The 14,768-nt window shown below is 44.8% G+C and overlaps 1 protein-coding gene across 7 annotated transcripts in view; it reads left to right on the top strand.

Moving 5' to 3' along the window:
* The window catches only part of RALY (RALY heterogeneous nuclear ribonucleoprotein), an 87,141-nt gene that overhangs the window by 13,672 nt on the left and 58,701 nt on the right, over positions 1–14,768 (top strand). Inside the window, exon 1 of one of the 7 annotated variants that reach the window (XM_032295211.1) lies at positions 7,344–7,362. The exons of the other annotated variants lie outside the window; for them this stretch is intronic. The gene's annotated coding sequence lies outside the window, so the exon portion shown is untranslated. Of the gene's footprint in view, positions 1–7,343; positions 7,363–14,768 lie in introns of those variants that run through there. 7 annotated transcript variants of the gene reach the window in all.

Raw genomic sequence — 14,768 nt, 5'->3', positions numbered from 1 at the left:
AATTGAGACAGGACCATGCTGTGTTACCCAGGCTGGAGTGTAGTGGCACAATCATAGCTCACTGCAACCTCGAACTCCTGGGCTCAGGCTATCCTCACACCCCAGTCTCCTGAGTAGCTGGAATGACAGATACATGCCGCTACACCCAAGTGTTTTTAAAATTTTTTGTAGTGATGAGGTCTTGCTTTGTTACCCAGGCTGGTCTCACATTCCTGGGCTCAAGCAGTTCTCCTATGTTGGCCTCCCAAAGTGCTGAGATTATGTGTGAGCCATTGCACTCAGCCTGTGTTTTTATTTTGAGTGGGATAAAAGCCTGGGGAGATTGGGACTGCTTTTCAGTGGAGATAGTATGTACGCCTGAGATGAGAGGTCCTGGCATGGGGCCATGAAGGTGACTGGTTTCTCATGAAAAAGGAGGAAGATTTTTTGAGAAAATAGCAGAGGCTAGAGCCTGATGCTGACCATGAGCAATTTCCCCATTTATAGGCATAAGTAGGCCGTAGCTCTTCTGTAGACATCTTCACTCCCTGAGTCTTCTACTGGGGTGTGTGTGTGAGTGTGAGTGTGTGTTTTGAGATGGAGTCTCACTCTGTCACCCAGGCTGGAGTCAGTGGAGGGATCTCAGCTCACTGCAACCTCTGCCTCCCAGGTTCAAGTGATTCTCCTGACTCAGCCTCCCAAGTAGCTGGGACTACAGGTGTGCGCCACCATGCCTAGCTAATTTTTGTATTTTTAGTAGAGACAGGGTATCACCATGTTGGCCAGGCTGCTCTGGAACTCCTGACCTTGTGATCCGCGCACCTTGGCCTCCCAAAGTACTAGGATTACAGGCTTGAGCCACCGTGCCTGGCCTCTACTAGGGTTCTTATATTTTCATTCCTTGTACAATGGCTAGTCCATGCTTTAGAAGCTTGTAACCTGAGGCAAACGTGGCTCAAATCTTTGGGCAACCCTTTGGAGCATCGGCCCAATTTGACAGAAGCTTAGAGTTTACAATTTCATGTGCTTCATTTCTCTACTCTTTTCCACGTTCTCCTTTCTTATTTCCTGACTTCTTTAGACAGAGCATATTTGTTCTCAAGTTTGTCAAAGCCACACTGTTTCCTATTGTTTCTTTGTTGCTCAAGCCCAGTGTCTTTTGCTATTTATCACCAGAATAGCACTTTTTTTTTTTTTTTAAACACTTGGTCAACTCATTTTTACTACCTGCTTGCTCCCAAGGTCCAACCCAACTCTAGATGGAACTCTTAATATTGAAGAGACTTTACCCAGTTAAGGTGCTGGTAAATCCCCTGCGACTAAGTGAATTATGTTCATTTTACTAGGAACTTTTGGTGTCCCTATTGGCTGGTAAATCTTATCTCCTGGCCTGTCTTAGGACCTCATATGGACAGCAGACTAGTCAAGGCTCAGTAGATCATGTCCTTGTCAAGTTGGCATTTTTTGCAATCCCTAATATATATTTGTTAGCTAGAGTGGAATTAAGTCTGATGCATCATGAAGGAAACCATGGACATTAATTCAAAATCAAAGCTGTTTTACTTTTAAATAAGAGTTTATACCTGGTCTTTTTTCCTTCCAGTTGCACTCTGTTGCCCAAACTGGAATGCAGTGGTGGAATCTTGGCTCACTGCAGCCTCTACCTCCCAGCCTCAGGTGGCCCTCCCACCTCAGCCTCCTGATTTGCTGGGATTACAGGCACATATTACCACACCCTGCTGTTTTTATTTTTTATTTTGTAGAGATGGGGTCTTGAACTCCTGGGCTTAAGCCATCCTCTTGCCTTGGCCTCCTAAAAGTACTGGGATTACAGGCCTGAGCCACTGCATGGGGCCTGAAAGTAGGCAAAAGAATCACCCAGAAAGTCACCTGCTGGTTTCCTTTGACTTCTTGTGATTACTGTAACATCCTCTAGTATGTGGAGCACCGGGGTAATTTCCATGACAACTGATCCTGATTTTCCAGATAAAGAGAGCAGACTAATAAGTGTTAGGAACTCAAAAAGGGTAGTAGGCTAAGTTCTTGTGATGCTAAGTAGAATTTTTAGCTGAAAGGACCTTTCAGCAGCAACTGCCTGATTAAACCTCTTTCTCTTATAGGTCTGGAGAAGTTAAACAACTTGCCTAAGGGATTGCTGTTTTTGAAATAAACTCTGGATGCGCAGCTTAGTACCTCATTGTGCCTCCTATTCTGTATGACTTTTTTCATTATATCTCAGCTGAACTGTGAGCTCTATGAAGGCAGAAACCATGTCTGTCTTGTTAATGAGTGTTTCCCCAGAGCCTGGCATAGGATCTAAGTATTTTTCGAGTGAATAAATAAACTGGGAGTTTCTTAAACTGGAACACATGGCTGCATATTAGATGATACATATAAATTTGTACATATCGGACAAAAATATATCCTTGGTCCTAAGCATCTGCTTGTGACCTATGAGATAAAATACGGGTCTGAGCAGGAACTAGACTTTGGATAGGGCCAAAATCGGTGGTGGTGTCAGGGATAGCTCCTATTCTGAGTCTAGCTTCTTCCAATTTCAAACTAACCATAAGTAGGAATGGAAAGAATGAAACTAGAGACTTGATTAGAACAAATTCCCACATCATCCTCTATAGGAAACAGCTTTTGTAACTCAGAGGGTACCTTATCCCTCACTTCTTGTTTGCTCCCCTTGTTTTGCAGATGAAACTAAGGTCCAGAGAAGGAACCAGAACTTTCTTCTAGGATCCTAAAAAGCAGCCATGGGGCCAGGTGTGATGACTCACACCTGTAATCCCAGCACTTTGGGAGCCTGAGGCAGGCAGATCACTTGAGGTCAGGAGTTCGAGACTAGTCTGGCCAATATGGTAAAACTTCGTTTCTACCAAAATTACAAAAATTAGCTTGGTATGGTGGCGCACACCTGTAGTGCCAGCTACTCAGGAGGCTTAGGCATGAGAAGAGCTTGAACCCGGGAGGCGGCTGGAGGCTGCAGTGAGCCTAGATTGCACCACTGCACTTCAGCCTGGGTGACAGAGCGAGACCCTGTCGCAAAAGAAAAAAAAAAAATGAAAGCAGCATGGGTTCTGGGTAGGCCCTACTTCAAACTCCTGACCTTTGTTTGGTGTTCCTGCCTCACACACTCTTTGGCCATGGGGCAGTGGCTTCTGGCATAGCCTGGGGTGGTTGGTAGAGCTGGGCTAAGGCTTCTTGGTGCAGCCCTATCATCATGAGGTGGCGGAAGGTTGAGGGAGGTGGCAGGTGGTAATGTGCTGAGCCTCTTCTTTGTGCAAAGGGTCTCCTTCTGTCACTAGCATCAGATTGACCTTATTTTATTTTTTTGCCTAGAAAGATGTAGAAGACAGCCCAGCAAAAAGGAGCCTCGGGGCCAAGATCTATCCCCCCTTATGCCTTCCTTGCCTCTTCTCTTCTTTTTTCTTACCTCTACCTCCTTTCTTTTTGAGCCCTACCTATCCTCTCTTCTGCATCTTCCCCCACCCCCATCCTTCATTTTTTTCTTAATGTTGCCCTTCTTGAGAAAGTCTTGTAATGCTACTGCAGTACACAGAGCCTGGGATTGAACCTGTTTGCTCTGTTTTTAAAGGGGACTTGCAGTAAAAAGTAGGGCATCTAAAATAGGGAGACTAGACACCTTGAAACTGTTCCCTCCTCTTCTCCATTCCCACCCCAAGTTGTAAAGGATAAAATTTAAACTCTGGCCTTGGCCACAAGCCTCATGCAGCCTGGTGCCATATCACTTTCCTGCCTTTTTGTCAGCAGCATAGTGCTTAATACCCAGTGTTTACCTGTGTTTCTGTCCAGTAAAAGGTTCCCTGGATGTGCCACGCTATATCATGACTTTGTTTTGACTATGTAGTCCCTGGTTTACAGTTTGACTTACTAATTTTTGACTTTATGTTGGTGCGAAAGTGATTCACATTCAGTAGAAACTGTACTTGTAATACTCATACAACTAGTCTGCAAATGATATGAGATATTCCGTACTGTCTTATAAAATAGGCTTTGTGTTAGGTGATTTTGCCCACCTGAAGGCTAGTGTTAATGTTCTGAACATATTCAGGGTAGGCTAAGCTAAGCTAGGGTGTATGGTAAATTAGGTATATTAAATGCATTTTCCCAGCCTGAGCAACATAGACTTCATCTCTTTGAGAAAAAAAAAACAAAAAAAAAAACGCTAACCTGCGTAATGGGACATTCCTGTAGTCTCAGCAGCTACTTGGAGGCTGGGGTGGGAAGATTGCTTGAGCCTGGGAAGTTGAGGCTGTAATGAGCCTTGATTGTGTCACTGTACTCCAGCCTGGGCATCAGAGTGAGACCTTGTCTTTAAAAAAAAAAAAAAAAAAAAGCATTTTGACTATATTTTCAACTTACAATGGGCTTATTTGGATGTAACCCTGTTGTAAATTGAGCAGCATCTGTATTTCCCCTAAGTAGAAATCCCCTTATCTTCTTGTCCCCTTTACCTGACGGACTCCTATTTATCTTTCATACCATTTCCAATGCCACTTCCTCATTGAAGCTTTCCCTGATCACTACAGAAGCAGAATTAATTTTGATCAAATAAAGTACAGGATTTATAGCAGGCCCTTTGACTTGTAGGACTGCTATAGTTGTACTCTAGTGCTTTGTCACACCTAACTCCTCCTTCATTAGATTGAGACATTATAGGCCAGGGGATAGCGTGCTACTTATCTGTATTTCCTTTGTGTCTCTGTCTCTGGAGTAGGCTTGGCACAAATAGTACTTGCAAAGTGAATTACGGAAATGTATATGCATTGATACTCATAGTATAGTTTGTTGTTAAGTGTTACAGATGAAATATGACAGTGCTCTGGAAATTTACTGGAATTCTTGAGTGAGCACTAACTGGGAGAAATCTTGGAAGCTTCTAGAAGTTGTAGCATTTGAGCTTGTCCTTAAAGATTCAGAAGTTCAGTTGGCAGAGATGGTGGGAAGAACATTCTAGATGGAGGGAATGGTTGGAGTAAAAGTAATGAGGAAGTACAAAAGTCAGGCTCCACCTGCTAATCTACCCATCTCCCTCATTCAGAATTTCTGCTAAATGTGTGCTAAATCTCTGGGCCAGCCTAAAGGAAATTAACTTTTCTTCCCATTCTTCCCTTCTTCCTACCTCTTTTGACCTTTTTGCCTTTTATTTTTTGTTCTCAATCTTTCCCTTTTTTGTCTCTTCATTTCTCCAGTCCTTTGTAAGAAAAACCAAAAACCTTTATTTACCTTTCTCTACATACTTTTTTCTTTTTTGCCCTCTTCCTAGGTAACCCAAGAAATCCAAGTCTTGGGGTGGAGATGTGAATCAGTCATACAATATTTAACTCCAAATAACATCTCCCCTTGTGAAGCTGAGAAATAATTGGGGCATAATTGCTTCTCATCTGCCTCTTGTGTTTTATTGGCATTGACTTTTTTTTTTTTTAACCTCCCACAATGCTGGGGGTGTCATTATCATTTTATTTTTTGTAGTTGTCAGAATGTCAATTTTAATGAGAAATTTCTGCAGATAGGTCTGCCCTTGAGTGGTAGGAGCCTTCAGGCAAAGCCAGGGCTGGATGAGTCAGAACTGTTCATGGATCTGTTTTCTCATGCATGCAGGTGTATAGGCCATACAGAGACAGATACACACTTTTCCCCATCCCTACAGGCTCAGTGCCTTGCAACATGTGCACACACGCGCGCACACACACACACACACACACAATTGAGTCATGATGGCACATATATGTCCTCTCTTCTATACACATCCAGCGTATCTCCCTTACACTTTTAAGTCATCTATTCCCCCTCCTCCTTTATGTACACACATTTACCCTCTTACACCCCATCCCACTGTCTTCTACCCAGAATTGTGTGTGCTCCAAAAGTATCTGCAAGCCTATCTCAGACACCACACTGTTCAATCCCTTACATATATGCAGAAGTACTGCCCGCCACACTTGCCCACACATACTCAGACATCTCTGCCCGTGCCAGATGCCACACACTGAGTACCACAGCATCTTCCACATTTCTTTAACTCCAGGTGCTATCACTACCACCCGTTAGGTTTCTGTATCTTCATAACAGACATTTTAGTTTCAGACTAGCTTTGAAAGGAAGTGCTCTTTGCTGACCGCCAAGCTAGCAGACGGGAAGTTAGAACCATTTATGATAGATCCTTTGGATTCAGGCCCCTAGAATAATGATGGGTAGGGGAGGACTGGATCAGACAATAGTGGAGTACCTCCGAATGTTACTATTTTTGACCCAAGGTGAGTTTGAACCTGAACACGTCTATTGGAAGGCGATCCCATACTTAGCAAAAGAGAGCCAAAGCCATTGCATGTGTTCCAAATTAGAATCCCTGGGGTCAGGCATAGAAACTGATGTTTTTTAATGAGTTCCCTGAGTCCTTCTGTTGTGTAGCCAAGTTGGGAAACACTTATCTAGAGGAAAGAACTAGAAGTAAAAAGATCTACATTATCTTCTGATAACCTAGGACAAGTTTCTTTTCTGGACCTCAGCCTTCTCTGCTGAAATATTAAAAATCCATGCTCATAAAGGACCCTTTCAGTTCTAAAATTTCATACTGCTTTATGATAAGTTTAGTCTGGGATCTTTTTCTGCCTCATGGTGTCCATTCTCTGGATCTGTCCTGGGCAGGGCATTTTAGGGCATTTGGTCATAGGCCAGCGAGGCAGCCTAGGCCATGACCTTCTGCCAGAAAGCACTGACATGGCTCCTAATTAGAAATGGATCAATATGGGCCTGCAGCCAGGCCTGGGGAGCCTGGGAGGAGGCTGGAGTAGTGCTCCTAGGTAGGGAGAATGATTACTGTGAAATGGATCTGGTTATACTTGTCAATACAGCAGTTCTGCTGGTGTAGCCCTCCTCCCCTGAGACCAGCAGGCAGGGCTACTCTGAGCAAATGGAGAAATGGTTAACTTGTATCCCTGTTTAATGTGTTTTCCTCACCTTTAGAAACTCTTACATAGTGTGATGCTAGGTACATAGTATAGGCCCCCTCTTTAGATGGAAAAATCACTTGTTGAATACCTACTAAATGTTAAATACTGAGTTAAGCCTCATTGTGTTTATTTCTCCTTACACCCCACTGGCATAGGAAGGAAAGGAAACTGAAGCTCAGAAAAGTTGAAGTGACTTGCCTGCCCATTGTCATATAGTATAATCTCTATTATGCTATGCTATTAATACATTTCTGAGCATTTGCAACACCAATTCCAAGCTGATCAACTTTTCTACCAGGGCCCTCACTTACCCTTCTACAGACTGAACTGGAGCTCAGGCCAGCTGTGGCCGTCTCCCTGGAGCCATTCAAAGACTGGAGGAAATTATTTAAAACCTGTGGTGAGATGGGATGGGGAGTAGGGGGTGGGTGAGGGTGGGGGTTGTAGGGATGGGATGCTCTGCTTGCTTTTGCTTTCTCATCTCCTTTCCAAGTTCCCTAAGGAGTGAGCAGGCTCTAATGGGAGAGATCAGTCATCATTTGGGATCAGTGGGAGGGTTTTCTTCTCTGCGGAGTGCAGAGTCAGGTTTCTGAACTGGCCTTGTGCAAAGAGGGGGAAGGGATTCATAACTGGATGTTTCTAGGCATTGGAGAACCTGCAGGCTTAACATGCTTAGCAGCCGGTGTGGTCAGACCAAATTCCCCCTGTAGTTGCTCATTCAACAGATATTTGTTGGGTGTCTCCTGTGTGTCAGGGCTTGTGTTAGTGCTAGGGATTCTTAGATGACCTCACAATCTAGCCTCAGAGTCAGACAAAGATACAAACCATAGTTTAATGCACGTTCCTTAATAGACGAGTGTATAAGGGACTCAGATTCCAGAGGGGTGAATGTGGGTTCTCCTAGGGGATGTAATTGTGATCTGTGTTTTGAAGGAAGAGTGAAGAGTAAGAGTTAAGCTAGGAAGGGCACTCCAGATCAGGGAAGAAGCACAAACAAAAGCATAAAGATGTGTACAGGAATTCTTGTTAAAGGGATGGGCACTAGAGCAGCACCTAAAGTGTAGCAAAACAGATTGCTCTGAGCCCTTATCCTTTGCCAGGTTTAAGGCTGTAATAGTAGCCATTGGATGGCAGTAATGCAGGAGCAGCAGGTGGGGAGGAGGAGATCAATTTATTAGCAAGTGCTGACTGAAACTTATTTCTAGACTTCTGTGGGGGAGAAGGGAGGAAGCCTGAAGAGCAGCAGCCCTCTGTCCTCTGGGCCACCTGCAGAGGTGCTGTGGTTCTTGGCAGTGGTTTAAAAGTTCTTCTGGACCAGGCAAATAGCTTTGCTTCTCTCATGGCAAAATCCTCTTTGCTCCACACAGACTGCCCCTCCTTCCTGTGTTCTTTTAAAGAAAGAAATTAATGGAATCTGTTCAAAATACCCCTGAAATGAAATTACATTTTTAACTCTAATTACCCTAATTAAAACTTGACAGCCATAATCCTGAATGGCAGATATGTGAAGTACCTCATGCCTGTGACAAGCTCATTTACCCAGATGGAATGTTGTTCTGTTCTGGGTTTAGAAGTAAATTTCTTTTGATTTTTTTTTTTTTTTTTAAATCAGCAATTTAGTCTTCAACCCCACAAATTCCCCAAGGTAGGATAGCTGTGCTTGTGGTCTACAGGCTTGCCCAGGACTCCTAATCTCAATAGAGGTTCCTTTGCATCCAGAAGTGGAGCTTCTAATGATTTCTACCACATATCTTTGAGTTTTTTCTTCAGGTGAGGTTGAATTGCAGCCTTTCCCTCAGTGAAATTACCTGCCTTGGGGAACTAAGGATCTGTACTTGTTAGAAGGCTCTCTTCTGGTCTAGGACTAAATATGAATTGGGGGTCAGTTGAGGGCTAGTACTTAGGATCAGTTAGAGGCCAGGGAAAGGAGGTCTGAAAATAGGATCCCTCAGCTGAGCGCAGTGGCCCACATCTATAATCCCAGCACTTTGGGATGCCGATGCGAGTAGATCACTTGAGGTCAGGAGTTCGAGAGCAGCCTGGCTAAGTTGGTGAAACCCTGTCTCTACTAAAAATATTTTTAAAAGAAGGCCAGGCGCAGTGACTTGCGCCTGTAATCTCAGCACTTTTGGGAGGCCAAGGCAGGCGGATCACGAGGTCAAGAGATCGAGACCATCCTGGCCAACATGGTGAAACTCTGTCTCTACTAAAAATACAAAAAAATTAGCTGGGCATCGTGGCACGTACTTGTAGTCCCAACTATTTGGGAGGCTGAGGCAAGAGGATCACTTGAACCTGGAAGGAGAAAGTTGCAGTGAGCTGAGATTGCACCACTGCATTCCAGTTTGGCGACAGAGTGAGACTCTGTCTCAAAAAAAAAAAAAAAAAAAAAAATTAGGCAGGGAAAGGTGGCTCATGTCTATAATCCCAGCACTTCGGGAGGTTGGGGCGGGCGGGTCACAAGGTCAGGAGTTCGAGACCAGCCTGGCTAACATGATGAAACCCCATCTCTACTAAAAATACAAAAATTAGCTGGGCATGGTGGCACGCATCTGTAATCCCAGCTACTCCAGAGGCTAAGGCAGGAGAATTGCTTAAACCCGGGAGGTGGAGGTTGCAGTGAGGCTAGATCTTGCCACTGCACTCCAGCCTGGAGGACAGAGCAAGACTCCGTCTTGGTAGGGGTGGGAGAAGAAAAAAAAATTTAGGTGGGCATGGTGGCGGGCATCTGTAATCCCAGCTACTTGGGAGGCTGAGGCAGGAGAATTGCTTGAACCCAGGAGGCACAGGTTGCAGTGAGCTGAGATCGTGCCACTTGTACTCCAGCCTGAGCAACACAGTGAGACTCCGTCTCAAAGGAAAAAAAAAAAAAAAAAAAGGATTCCTCTTCTCTTCACATAGCTCAGTTCTTTTAACGCAGCACAGGCAAGATCAATCTGGCAGTCTAGTGATTTGCCTGGTCTCGGCTTCTGCCTTAAGTGGTAACCTGGCCAGATCCAAAAGCATGATGGAGTAGGAGTTAGGGGCCAGTCCATGAAACAGACTGAAGGATTCTTTGATGCTGTGAGTTATCTCACAGTTCTGTTAGAACCAAAGATCCCATGTTCTCGTAATCTACTCAGCCTAAAAGCCTGTTCAGTAGGCAGACACTGGGTGCTCTGTTAGGTACTGCAAGGGACACCGAGTTGAGTAAGATGCTGTCCCTGACCTTGAGAAACTTAGAATTGTGGAGGAGTGGGGAGGTAGTGATGGATGAGGGACAACCATATATATACAAATTATATATGATATTCGGTAGATAGGAAGCTTGAGTGCCCACTGTATTCCAGGTTCTGAAAATAGTGTATAGACATATGAGACATAGTTCCTGTTTTCAAGAACTCCCAGTAAATTAGGACAGATAGACATGTGAAGGTTCACTGTAACACAAATATGTGGAGGACATGCTAGACAGATTACCTGGGAAGGAAGCTAGTCAGGGAAAGTAAGCATGGATTGATTAACTCCCATGGGGGTTGGGGAGTCGTTGGCAGACATCCCCCAAGTATTGGCATTTGGACTTGTCTCTGAGTAGGTAATATTGGCAAAGGAATGGAGAAAGTCATTGCCTATTTTAGGGAACAGCGTGAGGGCCAGATTACAACTCACTGTGACTGGAGTATAGTCTACAGGAAAAGGATATGGTAGAGGATGAATGAGGGTAGAGTTTAAACCATCCCATAGGCAAACGGGATCCATTGAGGTTGCAGGACTGTGACAGGAATAATGGATTAGGCGACGGAGGTGATTGGAGACAGATTAGTTAGAACAGGTGTCAGCAAACTAGTGGGCTAAATCTAGCCCGCTGTTGCCTAGTCTGGTCCTCAACTCCTGGCCTCCCAAAGTGGAAGGCTGGGTTTATAGGCATGAGCCACCATACTCAGCCTTATCTTTCTTTTCTTTAAAAATTTTTTTTTTTTTTTTAAATAAAGAATGTCTCACTTGGTTGCCCATGCTGGTCTCGAACTCCTGGGCTCAAGTGATCTCCTGCCTTGGCCTCCCAAACTGCTGGGATTATAGGCGGGAGCCACCACGTACAGCCCGGACAGAGCTCTTACTCTATATCTTCTCTATACCTTATATCTCACACCTAGTTTGTAAGTTTGATGACCCTCTAATGGAAAAGACAGATACCATAGGAAACCTGGAACATTGTATAAGTTGAGAAGTTGGGGATGGGTAGGTAGAAGCATCACTCAAAGCAGCTATGTTGTGGTTGAAGGGGCTTTTGTTACTTTGAGACACCCTTTACTCTTCCCCTCTATAACTGCTGACACTTGTTGTAGCCAGTTTGAACTTGTTTCTGCCCTTCAACTGCCAGAGCGCATAAGGCCCCTAGGGATCTAAAGGCTGACTGTGTCCCTCAGTCACCTTTACCAGCCAGAAACTGCGTAAGTGCCGCTTGACATCCCTATGTGCCTGTCCTTGCCACTATACTGAGTCTCCTATTCCTTACTTCCTTTTTCCTTGTGGATCTGCCCTGAAGGATGGAAAAAGCACCATCTAGGGAGACCACAGTGGTGAGCTGGAAGCCCATTTCTGCATTCAGTTTACTATGTGACCTAAGGCAATTCATTCAATGATTCTGGCCCTTCTGTAGGCTCCAGTACAGGTACCTTCAGCCACTTTTTGGGACTTGGGATTTCTTCTGTAAGGCTCTAGTTTTCATAGCATAGCTCCCCCCGCCCCCAAAGCTCCCCTCTCTGTTCAATCTAGAATAAGCTCCAATTTCATAGCATAGCTTTTTTCCCCCCCAAAGTTCTCCTCTCTTTTCAGTATAGTATATGTTTACAGATCATTTGCTTGAAATCCACTACGTTCAACTGTGAGGAGAATAGTCATATCTCTAGCTGTTTTTATTGGTAGGGTTTTAGGAACTGGCAGTCAATCTGATTTACTAGAGTGGAACAGACCCTGTCAGCAAGGCATGATGTCTCCAGGATGGGCAGTGTAATTCAGTACAGACAAATTTTTGGCCCTGAGAATCCACGATACCGTAGAGGAAGCTTCTAAGGGCCAGGCACTAGTCTAGGTAGTTTACATACTTTTCTTCCCTGCATTTATCTTCACTATTCTGAGGTAGGCGATTTCATCACCATTTTATAGATGTGAGAACTTAAGTTTTAGAGAGTATCATTCAGTATGCAATGACTGACTCATTGAGGATAAGGAAAACAACTAAATATTTCTTGCTTCCAAGTAGAGAAGAGTGGTAGAAGAGACAGACAAGTAAACAGTGGCATAGCACTAAGGATAACCAGTTTTAGTGGCAGAGCCAGGGCTTAAACCTAGGTCTGTCTGCTAGTTGTTTCTGCTGTATGCTGCCTTTTTTGCAGAAGGGTGGAGAGAGCAGCAAACCCAAGTGGACATCTAGGCTGGTGGGGAGGCCTGGCCTTGGATTTAGAACTGGGCTTAGTTCTGGGGCCCCGGGGGTGGGCAGAAGTCTTAGGCGGGTGACTAAGGCAGGGGCTGTCATGTGGAACTGAGCCCATTTATAAAATAAAGTACCTAATTTTGTGCACTCTAGAAAGTGAAGCCTTGTGGTCAGCACTTACCATATGCGGTGTATCACAAGAGCCCCACAGTCAGTCTATGGTATAAGAATAACAGGGAGGAAGAGTTGGTATCTAGGCCTTATGGTTAGGGGATGGGAGTTAGGGGTAAGACTGTTTTATTTCCTGCCTGGAGTCAGAATTAGTCTGAGAACTGGATTTGAATTGCCGAATCCCACCTGAAGTGAGAGAGGCAAGGGACTTTAGAAGGTGATAGGGAGGCAGTCTTCAGGTTAAAAAAATAAGCTTTGTTAGAGTCTACAAATTATTTCAGCTTAAAAATTAGAACCGTTTTCTTCCTAGCACAGCATTTGCAAATGCTGGCTCCTTTCCCCAGAGGCTATGTCTTCCTTTTTCTCTGACCATGGCTAGCTAGCTCTGGGCTAGAGCATCCCTAAGTCCTTCTGCTAACTTGGGTGCTCTTCAGTAAAAGCCCTTGATAATGCTAGGTTCAATTTCTTCATCTGTGAACTAAGGGGATTGGACTAGTAGACTGAGGCCCCAGTGCCCAGTGTGGGCAAGAGCTCCTTTATCCAGCAGATCTGAAGTTCTATAATCTTTACATAACTGAGCTGAATCCCTACTATAATTCATAGATTCAATTTGCCTGACCATCCACTTATGATTTTAATTTTTGAGTGAAATTGGCCTTATCTCTCAGATCCTGGCCCTCTACCCTGGAACTGGAGTTCTTGGACTGAGCCTACTACATCTGCAGGTACAGCATGGTCATTGCTTTTTTTTTTTTTTTTTTTTTTTTTTTGAGACGGAGTTTCACTCATGTTACCCAGGCTGGAGTGCAATGGCGCGATCTCGGCTCACCGCAACCTCCGCCTCCTGGGTTCAGGCAATTCTCCTGCCTCAGCCTCTTGAGTAGCTGGGATTACAGGCACGTGCCACCATGCCCAGCTGATTTTTTGTATTTTTAATAGAGACGGGGTTTCACAATGTTGACCAGGATGGTCTCGATCTCTTGACCTCGTGATCCACCCGCCTCGGCCTCCCAAAGTGCTGGGATTACAGGTGTGAGCCACCGCGCCCGGCCTTTTTTCTTTTTTTTTTAAGGTGGAGTCTCGCTCCTGCCTCAGCCTCCTGAGGAGCTGGGACTACAGATGGCGTGCCACCATGCCTGGCTAATTTTTTTTTTTTTTTTTTTTTGTAATTTTAGTAGAGACAGGGTTTCACCATCTTGGCCAGGCTGGTCTCAAACCCCTGATGACCTCAGGTGATCTGCCCACCAAAGTGCTGGGATTACAGGCATGAGCTGCCACACCTGGCCTGTCAGTGCTTTTTGAATACTCAAAAACTGATACGGGAGCTTGAAATTTGCAGTTCCAGCCTTCACATTGAAGTTCCCTCTAAAGTTGTTCTGTACTATATGTAGTCTGAGTGAGGTGAGAGGTGGCCTGGTTGACAATAAGGAGACTGATTCTGGACCTGCCACTGACTTCCCTCTTTGACTTTGGACAGATTCCCCTCCCTGCTCTGGTCTTACCTCCCTTTTTGTAAAATGGTTGAGCCCTTCCAGCTCTGGTCTCATCAGGAGCATGAAAGCCATTTTCTACACAGTCTCAATTGCACAGAGGAGTGTCTGGCCCAAGCTTTGGTGTGTTGGTTACTGATTATAAAGCTTTAGATTCTCACTTCCAGCTCAAGAGGGGGAAGGGGAACCATCTAACTGTCTCATTAGCATGGAGAAAAGAAAACAGTAATTACTTATGCCTCCCTTGATAATTCCTGCAGGGTTGGTTCTTCTAGGGAAGGAGGAGGGGAATACTGGAGATAGCTTCAGCTGAGAAAGGAGAAATGCTGTTAGCTGCCCAGAAAATGCAGAGGCAAGAATGATTGTCTTGCACATCTGTTGTAGTCTGTGGATGTTCCTCCAGGCAGCTTGGAGACTGCCTAGGTTGAGTTTCATTTATTTATGGCATGCATTATGTTCTCCTACATGAACATGGGTTGGGCTCAAGACCCCTAATGTCACCTGTCATTAAGAAACCAGCTGTCCTTGGCTGGGCGCGGTGGCTCACGCCTATAATCCCAGCACTTTGGGAGGCTGAGGCGGGTGGATCACGAGGTCAAGAGATTGAGACCATCCTGGTCAACATGGTGAAACCCCGTCTCTACTAAAACTACAAAAAATTAGCTGGGCATGGTGGCGCGTGCCTGTAATCCCAGCTACTCAGGAGGCTGAGGCAGGAGAATTGCCTGAACC

This window comes from Sapajus apella, unplaced genomic scaffold (assembly GCF_009761245.1).
Source record: "Sapajus apella isolate SASKATOON/1434 unplaced genomic scaffold, GSC_monkey_1.0 scaffold33, whole genome shotgun sequence".
Taxonomy (NCBI): domain Eukaryota; kingdom Metazoa; phylum Chordata; class Mammalia; order Primates; family Cebidae; genus Sapajus; species Sapajus apella.
Note: the sequence above shows the minus strand (reverse complement) of the source record. Positions and strands in the feature narration are given on the sequence as shown.